Source organism: Haemaphysalis longicornis, unplaced genomic scaffold, assembly GCF_048455015.1.
Source record: "Haemaphysalis longicornis isolate Haplotype H1 unplaced genomic scaffold, Haemaphysalis longicornis Haplotype H1 scaffold_10, whole genome shotgun sequence".
NCBI classification, from domain to species: domain Eukaryota; kingdom Metazoa; phylum Arthropoda; class Arachnida; order Ixodida; family Ixodidae; genus Haemaphysalis; species Haemaphysalis longicornis.
In genome coordinates this window covers 56,479,535-56,489,439 of record NW_027526204.1, presented here as the reverse complement: position 1 = coordinate 56,489,439, position 9,905 = coordinate 56,479,535, and the positions used below count along the sequence as shown (strand labels likewise).

At 46.8% G+C, this 9,905-nt stretch overlaps 1 protein-coding gene across 2 annotated transcripts in view; it reads left to right on the top strand.

The window, feature by feature from the left end:
- The first annotated feature begins 8,098 nt into the window (after nucleotides 1–8,098).
- LOC144158572 (uncharacterized) overlaps nucleotides 8,099–9,905 on the top strand; it is a 28,213-nt gene continuing 26,406 nt past the window's right edge. For both annotated transcript variants that reach the window (XM_077689538.1, XM_077689537.1), the window contains exon 1: nucleotides 8,099–8,567. The gene's annotated coding sequence lies outside the window, so the exon portion shown is untranslated. The remainder of the gene's footprint in view (nucleotides 8,568–9,905) is intronic.

The window sequence follows — 9,905 nt, the reverse complement described above, 5'->3', positions numbered from 1 at the left end:
CCTGCGCTATCGCCCTTCATGTCGGCGCATTCGGCGGCTGAGTGCGATGCTTGCAAGGGCAGCGATTGTTGCAGGCAGCCGTTGCAAGCAATGCGCGGTTGCGCTAGTCAGCTACGGTCGCCTTGGCGTTTGTTTAGCGCCCGAGGTTCTTTCTTTCAACGTAGCTGCTACCCGCGTAACATTGAAGGAAAAAAAAAACGCGATTATCGCACGGAACTGCTAACCTGGGCATGCGTGTGTGGTATATTCTGTGCAGACCTTGGGTTCTTAGTATTGTTCTGCGGGTGCTTGCTTGCTACTGCGCGTATTAGTTTTCGGGCTAGAGGAACAGGCATAGTGCCAAAGCTATACTGAATCAAGTGTTCATGCATTGGTTTTGAAAACAACACGAGGGTACGTAGAATAACGCTCACAGCACAAAATAAAAACAACTAATGGAAAAAAAAACTAGCGCGGTTTGCTGTCCTTTAATCTGCCTTTTTTTTATTGTGAGCATAATGGTTTATCCACTAGCTGGCCCCCTCATGTCGTAGCTGTGCTAGATGTGATGAGGCGTCAAAGACCCTTCGAAAACACTGGGTATGAAAAATCAGTCGACTTCTTGCCTATAAAAATTTAGTCCGAAATTACAAGCGCTCCATTTTAAAGCACTCGCTTTCGTGGAAACTGCTGTTGTGTGAAGCGAGTCTGATGCATTTAAACGACACACATCATTGCCACATTCTTTCTAGGTAGCGGCACATTGTATGCACTGCTATTATGAGCGCGTTAAAGCACTATAAATGTGGTATTCATGCCTAGAGAGAGAAATCTGTACTATACGCCTCGAGCTCCGCGATCGCTGCGCCGCCTGCCGCTGCTTCTCCGCGGCGTTGACGGGATGTGCGCTGTGTGGCTGATAGGGGCTCGTGCAGTGTTTTGGTTGTGTTTCGCTTCTTTTCGCCTTTACGCGCCCTAAAAAAACCTTGTTATGATGACGTCTATAAGCAAAGAGTACGTCTATAAGCAAAGAGTACCTAAAAAGCAGCTGCGTCTTCGTAGAACACGCGATCGCCTGCAAGAGCCCCCCGCGGGGACGCGGTTCTGCGCGCATCGTCGCCGCTCTTCCGGGCGTCGGCGACGGTAGCAGCATATCCCCCCTGTCACCTCCAAATACGTCAGGCACAAATGAATTCTACTGTCGCCTCGTTTAGACCGCACACTGGCACAGAGAGAAGTTGGCTTCATTTTGCTGCGTGGACAACGAATGCGGCTTCGTTTCGAATATATAAGTCGCAGAAAAATATGTTTCGGGGATGTGATTAACCAATCCCGGGCAATAACTTATGCATTTTATAATATTAATAAACCATGCAAAAATGCTAAATATATTCCAAGCCTGTAAGTCGTAAATATGTGCCCACACACCACGCCTTATAGCAAGAACCAAGGCAATCTAATATGAAAGCACGGAAAAATACATGCTGTGCAAGTGCGGAAAAAAGATAATAGCTCTAATGGAAATAAAACAAAACAGTGCAGCTTCTGACATGCTAAAGACGGCCGTCGAAACTTAAGCCAGGTAGGGCTCACCAGACCAAAAATACGCGAAATGCACTGCTATTTTGCGAGGCAAGGGGGGGGGGGGTGCTGTGTACAAATGCGGAGCGGAATCAAGCAATGAATGTTTTAGTAATCACACACACAAATCTCGCGTTCACAGTCGTTTTGTTTCTCGACTTCAATTAACAGCTGATCGTTAGGCGGACGCATTTTTTGGAAGTATACGGGGTAGGCAGTTCACAAGCGATGAAAGGTGTCGTTGGAAGAGTGTGGTATGTGGCAAGGCCCTCTGATTTCAGTTTCTCCTTTATTCTGCAGGCTCCCTGTGCCGATTTTTCGAAGAAGCGTTTAGTCGCGGCCGCCGATTATATTCTAAGCCCGTCTGCACGCTGCTCGCAGAGGGTATACGTAGCAGATGAATGTTTGCCGGCGCTCACCTCGCGACAAGACGACTCTTTGTCGTGTGCTGATCCCCGAGTATAATTCTGCATTATCCATGGTACTTACGTTGAATATTCCCGAAATTAACACACACTGGCTTGTAAATGGTGGTGATCAATATCTGAGGTATATTATTGGCAAACGTATACCTGGCGTGCCGTCAGGTATCAGTGTTCCGCTAAATATGTAAGCGCACCGTCGTAGTGTATACGCGTAGCATGAAAATCTGAGGAAACGGTGGTTACGGAGACGCTGCTAGTAAATTCAGGGTAGTGTAACTACAATCAGGTTCATGCATACGCCGGTTCGGCGACGCTGGCCTGTGACACACACCTGGCGCTTACACAGACCGAATATACCACACTAAGTTCGCGTCAGAAACATTTACACTCTCGTAAACACACCCCATTTGTGAACAGAGTGACTGCTCCACATAAACATGGATTTCCAACGCCCGCAAGCAATAACTCTCAGTCGTGAACATGCCGTGGAGAGCGGGACGGAGACTCCGGCGCCTACTTTCGAAACGGGCCGCTAGGGGGATCTCAGTGGCGCCCCTACAGGCCGCGCTCGAGGCGTATATAGGCAGCCATAATCCAGGTTGCCTGGCCGTCTCCTAACCTTCATTAGAAGACGGCCAGTCTGCAAATCTCCCAGAGTTCCTCACTAACCCGAATGCCATGGCCACCAGAAGTTCTTGCATCGACTTCACGTCCACACCTGATCCGCGCTCAGCCAGTCTTCCCAGGAAGTGTGTTGCGGCAGGTATAGTGGATGGCACCCCCAGCAGAGGGGTAGTACTGGTGGGGTGTGAAGGGCAGTTGGTTGTCGGGCAAGTGGGCCAGGAGGATTCCATTTATATAGTGGACACGAGGCGGGGCAAGAAGGGAAGGGGTTTGTGCATTTCGGACCATAGATGCAGCTTCACGAGACAGGGTGAGGTGGGGGACCGGGAAACACTGCCTACTTGCACTAGCACATGTGCAATATAAGGGCTTGGATATACAAAGCTTCTCAGCAAAACTGTACACAACTCAGGATCTGCTATGATGCCAAAGAGGGCACTGGCAAACATTTCATCACACGAGTTCTGGGTGTGTCACGTCTTTCCTTTGTCATTGTTCCAGCCATGCACCCGCCGCGGTGGCTCAGTGGCTAAGGCGTTGCGCTGCTGAGCACGAGGTCGCGGGTTCGATTCCCGGCCGCGGCGGCCGCTTTTCTGATGGAGGCGAAAAGCAAAAACGCCCGTGTGTACGAGATTTTGGCGCACGATAAAGATCCCCAGGTGGTCAAAATTAATGCGGAGCCCTCCACTACGGCCCGCCTCATCGCCTCCGTTGCGTCGGCGCGTTAAACCCCCACAATCAATCAATGTTCCAGCCATGCTGTTTCTTCCTGTTGTGCAGAACTAACACACTGCCACCGTTGTATATTTTATCACATGATGCGATATCTGTGGACCCCTAGCCAAAAATTCTGTGTGCGTGCATCATGTGTCGGTCAAAAGTTTTCTGTTCAATATACTCTATATGGTAATAGAGAAGCTAGAGCCAAAAGCAAACACATCCAAGCTGATAATTCCAACCTGTGCCACCAGTGTATACATTCACTCTTGAGAAGGGGAATTATATCACAGTCATCACACTGTGTGCCTTTGAAAGTTCTTTCCAGAGAGGTTGTATCCGTTAATCTTTTGTATTATGAGTGCATGAGACGGCACACATATTAAAAGAGTAGTTACTCATAATCAAGGGCGTCCGCAGAACTTTTTGTAAGGGGGGGCATCCATTAGCTTGGGGGGGAGGGTACGGTTGGATAGCACCAAAAGGCGCTATTTGTGGTTTAAACTACACATATGAAATAAAAACCACAAACAGAGTTAGAACCAGACTTGGAGAATATACATTGGATTTTATTACCGATTAAAGAAATAAAGTTAGTAAAGAAAATGCGAAAAGTTACTGTCACAGAAGAATGGTTAGTCTCGCTGCGTGAGGGTTGTCGACTCACGCCAACTGATCACCAGCACACAGCACAAAACGTTCGCATACATATAACTGCACTCCGTCAATCTTCCTTGAATAGCAACTGCAGACGCCTCGGGTTTTTCTGGGCAAATTGCGAGATGACATGAAGTCTGTTGAAATGGCTCACACAATAAAGGTACTACTGGCCTCCCTCACTTTCAATGCAGTACAGGCGTACAAGCGTTTTGAGGGGCTGATTTATAGGTTTTGTTTCGGGGCTTTGGTGGTACCGACATTTCGCAATTTGGAAGGAAAGGGTGTACAAGGAGATGTGACGGCACGGCAGGATGTTACACTCTCCCTACTAAGTGTAGCGGTGACGGTTTTTTGCTAGATATAGCTGCAAATTTATTCCAAAACTGAAGTTCTTGCGGTAAGACTGCGTAAATCTAGAGTGTAGAAGAAAAAAACGTCAAACCATTCAGAATTGTTCGCTATCTTAATAGCCAGCACAGGCAGTCTGTTTCACTACCGTGACATGACCGGCAAGGTTTGTCAGTGTTTCACGTACAATGTTGACCGCAGTCCGGAAGGGCATTTTATACGGATACGCAGGACCTGAGTGTGCTTATCACAGCGTGAATTGTTGGGCTAGTTGGTTCACTTACATAATAATAAAAAAAAACTTTGCGCTGAAGAACGGTACAAAGGAGAGAACGTCGGTGTCGTTCTCTCCTGCCTTTCGTCCTTCAGGGCGAAGTTGTTTCCGAATATCCGAATCTCCAAGGGGGAGGCAGTTGCCCCCCCTTGCCCCCTCTTTCGGACGCCCATGCTCATAATGTTCAGTTCTTCCTATGAGACTGAACTGGGCAAATCGTTTTAGACCATAGGCAGTGCAAGTGTTTAAAGATATGTACTCGCTCGTGTTGTGGTGTTTATCAATTTCTTTTTCTTGGGTTGGTGTTCTGCCTTTTTTGCACCGTTTTGCCTTTTGAATACGTGCGAAGCTTGAAATTGTTTTATGAAACAGTAAAGTTCCAACTTCTGAAAGATTACATACACAAGAAGCTATTTGCATAGTTGCTGAAATTGGAAATTTCATGTCAGTAGTCCTTTAAATCGCCTTTATTCTTCACAGGGGCAAGGAAGATGAGAACAGGGCTGCTTTCGGCATAGGTGCCTTAGTAACACCACTCTTCACTCAGCACAAAGGAAAAAGTAAACACAAAATTTCGTTTCAGGTTGCTATAAAAAGACCATTACCTTGTTCATAATTTTGTAAGGAAAAGGGAAATAGGTGACATCAATGCCAGAGAAAAGTGCCTGGAAATTGTTTTCATTCATGTCAAGGGCAGGTAGAATGCAGTAGCTTCTGGTGGTATTATGCAAAGGGAGGGGTAGTAATGTGGAGTCATATGCGTGATTGTTAAACACTTTATTGTTGCATTTTATTGAGTGCCGGAATCACCACAGTTGAAACACCTTGCATGATACAATTTTAATGTCGAGGCAGTGCTGTTGCCTAACTCACCGTGCTTGTGATGTCAGCTTGTGAAATGAGAGCGGCCTTAGTAAAACTTTACTGAAAGAAATGCTGAAGATAAACTAATCTGAAATCCACTTTCACTCGCTAGTAGCTTTTTCCCGAAAGAAATTGAGCACAATAAAGCTTTTGCCCAAACAGCATCGTATTGTTTTCATTTTTTTTCTGGATCATGCTCCTCACCTTTTCACCCACAGACGATAACTCCGGGTGGTTGATGTTAGCCTCAACTGCATATACCTTATGGTCTAGTTTTTAGGTGAAACTGTGCAGACATTTAGAGGGCATTTTTTGGATGGAATCGGTGCAACAGAAACGAAGAGAGGGGAAGGAACATAAGGACGGTCGCTGGTCTAACAACTCATGTTACACATGTTGGATTTATCACGTAGCCATAGCTTTAGCCATGAAAAACATTATGGCTTCTGAGTGCACGACAACCTTTCCCACTGCACTACAACTAACCTGAATTTGATATTCGAAATTGTTCGATATTTTTCAGCAGGCTATTTGACCGAAAATGGTACTCTGGAGCCAATGTGCAGCGAGTTCATACAGTTTCACTAAGCCTGCCTGTGCAGAAGGAGCTAACATGAGGCAAAATGTGAAGAATATGCAAGATTTTTCAAGTGACAAAGGTTTAGTCTCATCTATATGCATTAAGTTGACTTAATTCCTGAACCATATACTGGGTCTTTACAGCGACATTTCACCCGTTGTCCACGGGTAGTCACAAGATTCTCACACCACAGGAATACATGTGAGCAAGAAATGCCAGATTCCCTCTCGGGGAGTTCGTAGAGAGTCCAGGACTGATAATTGAAAACCCCTACCGTTGTTGCATAACGACTTCTGTTGAGCACTATTTGGCTTGCAAGTTTTTTCTACTCCCCATACGCATTTTTTTCTTCTTTCAGAGGTTACCTTTTAGTGTAAAAACACGAAGACCTAAAAGGGATTGAGAAGAAAGTGAGCGAAAGGGTAGGAAAGGCAGTAAAGGAAAGGACAGTGAAGAGTAATCATAGTGGGGACGGTGCAGTGCTATCAGCAGTCCCTCACACAGGTCAACAACCAATAGACTACCTTCACTGCACACACTGCCAAGAATGGCCTTGGTCCCACAGTGGATGATCAGCACCCTCCTCAGCCATAGGTCGGCCGGTCAAGACTGCATTTGTGTGAGAGGAGCTTCCTCCTCCTGGAAACAGCGCAAGGCAGGGAGCAGGACATTAGACAGCAGAGATTTTTGAGCTAAAGGAAACAACAGAACCTGACGGCGGTAACTTGGCAAGGATTCACATAAAGCTAAAGAAAACAACAGAACCTGACGGCGGTAACTTGGCAAGGATTCACATAAGGCGAAGGGAAAATGTGGTCGGCAAAGTGGTTACAAACATTCAGGCTGTGCTCTTGCAAGATCTCGAACAGCGACCATGGATACGCTGATTAACTCAAAGCATCACCAAGCTACTTCAGATGCTTCACTGTGTTGAGTGAACTAGCATACACGTTATATTGCGTCGTACAATGCTTACACCATTGACACCACAACATACGTCTAAGAGCACGAGTACAGGTGATGACGTCTGGGTGGGTGAGGTTGCGGGGGTGATTCCCCCTCATCTCAGTGGAATGGCTACTTCTGTGTGCAACACAAAGTGGGCCTGAGAAATCGTAGCAATGGCTGTACAGCACCACGAGGGAAGGTGTTACGGTCAGAGGAGGCTCGCTGTGAAAATGAGGATAGAGCACCAAGGCCACTGGCAACCGGAGGAACTTCGCTCTTTTTTGCTCTCATTTACAAGGTTTACGCCGTCACCGCAATCACAAGACGAATGTGGTAGTACGTCGAGCACTACACCCCGATGCACACAATCATCTTCACCTCACAGTATTCGCCATATCACAGCACGGCATTTGTTCATGTGGTGATTGTTGCACATTGTTGCAACGTGGCTTGTAGGATAGGAAGTGCAGAACTAGCGATGGCAAACTTCGTCCTCGATTCTTCAGGAGATGGGTCGGTGTCGTCGTGGTCGCCGTTTTTCCGACGAGGGCTTTGCACGCCGGCTTCACCCGTGAGCTGGCTGGATCAGGACAGCACACAACGCGAAGCCGAGCGTTAGCAGACCGACGCTGCACTTGGTTTAAGTAAGGAAATCATCGTACTAGCGAACACTAAAGTAACCAGCCACGACAACGTAACACGCGGATAGCATCCAAGTTGAGAGCGGAAGAAACTGGGGCGTCCATAATATAACACCTGGAAAAAGAAACTCGGCACACGGCGCTGCATTGGCTGCATTCGGGCTCGAAGCGTGCGGACAATTTTAGAAGTTATCCGCGCGAGGCGTGCGGACAGTTTTAAAAATTATACGCGCGAGGCGTGCGGACAGTTTTAAAAGTTATCCGCGCGAGGCGTGCGGACAGTTTTAAAAATTATCCGCGCGAGGCGTGCGGATAGGGACAGCCGTACTCAGTGCTTTCGCTGACTTGTTATTGTGACGTCTAAAGACTGCTTGCGATGCACGGCGCATGGGTCGTTGCCTCGGAAGGTAGCGCCCTCAGTGGGAACAACCCGACAACCCTTCCAAACATATCTTTATTGGGCTGGCATACATTGTATGCAGAAGGGGTGAAGTATTGTTCTGCAAATGCCTTTGTTCTGCAGTAGGTTGTGTCGTGTGCATTGCGCACTGTTTTAATTTAACGCTGGTGCTTAGCTTTGCGTAAAAAAAAGCAACGACGTCTGCGCGGGATGGTGTAGTCAGTGCAGTTACGAAAAGTCGCAGCTGACACAGGTCTTAACCGCACCTGGGCGGTGTTCCTCCGTGCTTTGTAAGACGCCTCGCGAGCTACTACTGCGAACACGCCGCTCTGGACACTGGGGCAGTTTATGAAAAGGCTGTCCTTCGCTCGTCGAGGTTGTCGTGTGTTCTGCCTACGCCCGGTGTTTCCTGTCACGACCCTACAATCGCAGGTGCTCTTGATTCCAGTCGAGCGACGTGTGTATCGATAACATCGAGCAGCGGCCGTCGAGGGGAGTGATTGAACACGTGGGATACCGATTTCAGGTAACGTCAGTAGATACTTAGCCATAATACGTGCTACAGTTATTCAAAACGTATTTTTTTACCTGAAATGACGTTTAGATCATAAAATTGTCAGCCAATACCACCGTGAGTGCTCCGCAGTGGTAAAAGCATGCCTATGAAAGAAGAAATGCTGGCCGGAAATCTGAATTGCTTGCCTATACTTTATGTACTTGATTGTCTATACTTGATAAATCCGTATCTCCAAAAACGTCCAGCATGTATGTATGGGGAGTGCATGCTTTCTTCGACAATTCGCGCAGGCAGCCTCTTGACCCGTGGGTTCTCGTGCTTGGAGCGCACTCTCCCATTATTAGTGTCGAGCAGTCGCGTTTGAACTTCCACAACAGCCGAGAAATAAAGGTGCACATGTTCGCAAAAATGTTTACGCAAATGCAGTCAGGTGGAAAATGTAATGCTGCGTACCCAAAGCTACCCAAGCGCGCCCTTAGATCCTTTAGTTTTTAACGGGAATGGATGTAAGTACGAGTTTAGATTGCCAAAAACACAACTTTTGTCAACTTTTTAATTGAGTACTGGAGATAACTCTCTATAGCTACATATAAACAAAGTCAGAGCCATTATAAGATGTACAAAATCTCACTCCCCCCCGATTAGCAAATAGTTCAGCAAAAAATGATGTAGCTTTTGGAGTTTTCCAGCCACAAAAAATTACTGTAGCCACATGTCACTAAGCAGATTGGGACCTTGTGCATGCGCGCTCTCAAGAGGCCCATGCAGACAAAATACAAGTTTTATTCGAAAGATTTCATGTTTTATAGTGCCCCCAGCGCTTGTCCGGCAGCAAACAATGCCGTATTCGCTGAGAAATTAATCAATTTAGGCTAAAATTTTCATTCTCCTGCTCAATCGTGTTGTTGTGACGTTTGCCATAAAGTCATGAGGGCGGGCGGGCATTCTAACCACTTACAGTGCGTCATTAGGCTCTGCAGCCTCGCTTACCATCAGTCCTCCTAGATGGCGCTATTATAGTCAGCTGCGGATCATTGTCGACCGTTACTTTGTTTTTGATCATATGTGCGCGTGGCTTGTTTTTGTCACGTTAAAAAGTAATTGTTTCGTCAAACATGGAATATGCTCAACAAACAGGGTCACGTAAGGCAACGTCGCTTACGCCAATCGACCAATGTCATGTAAGACAACTCCAAAGCGACGAGCTGCTGTGCAGCTAAAACAAGCAAAGTGCGCCCAGTACCCACAGCAGTGCGCGTCGGTACTTCAATGTTTATGTGCATTTTTGTAACTTTCATTGTTTAGCCCACCATTCTTACTGCTGTAAAATGAATATTCATTACTTTT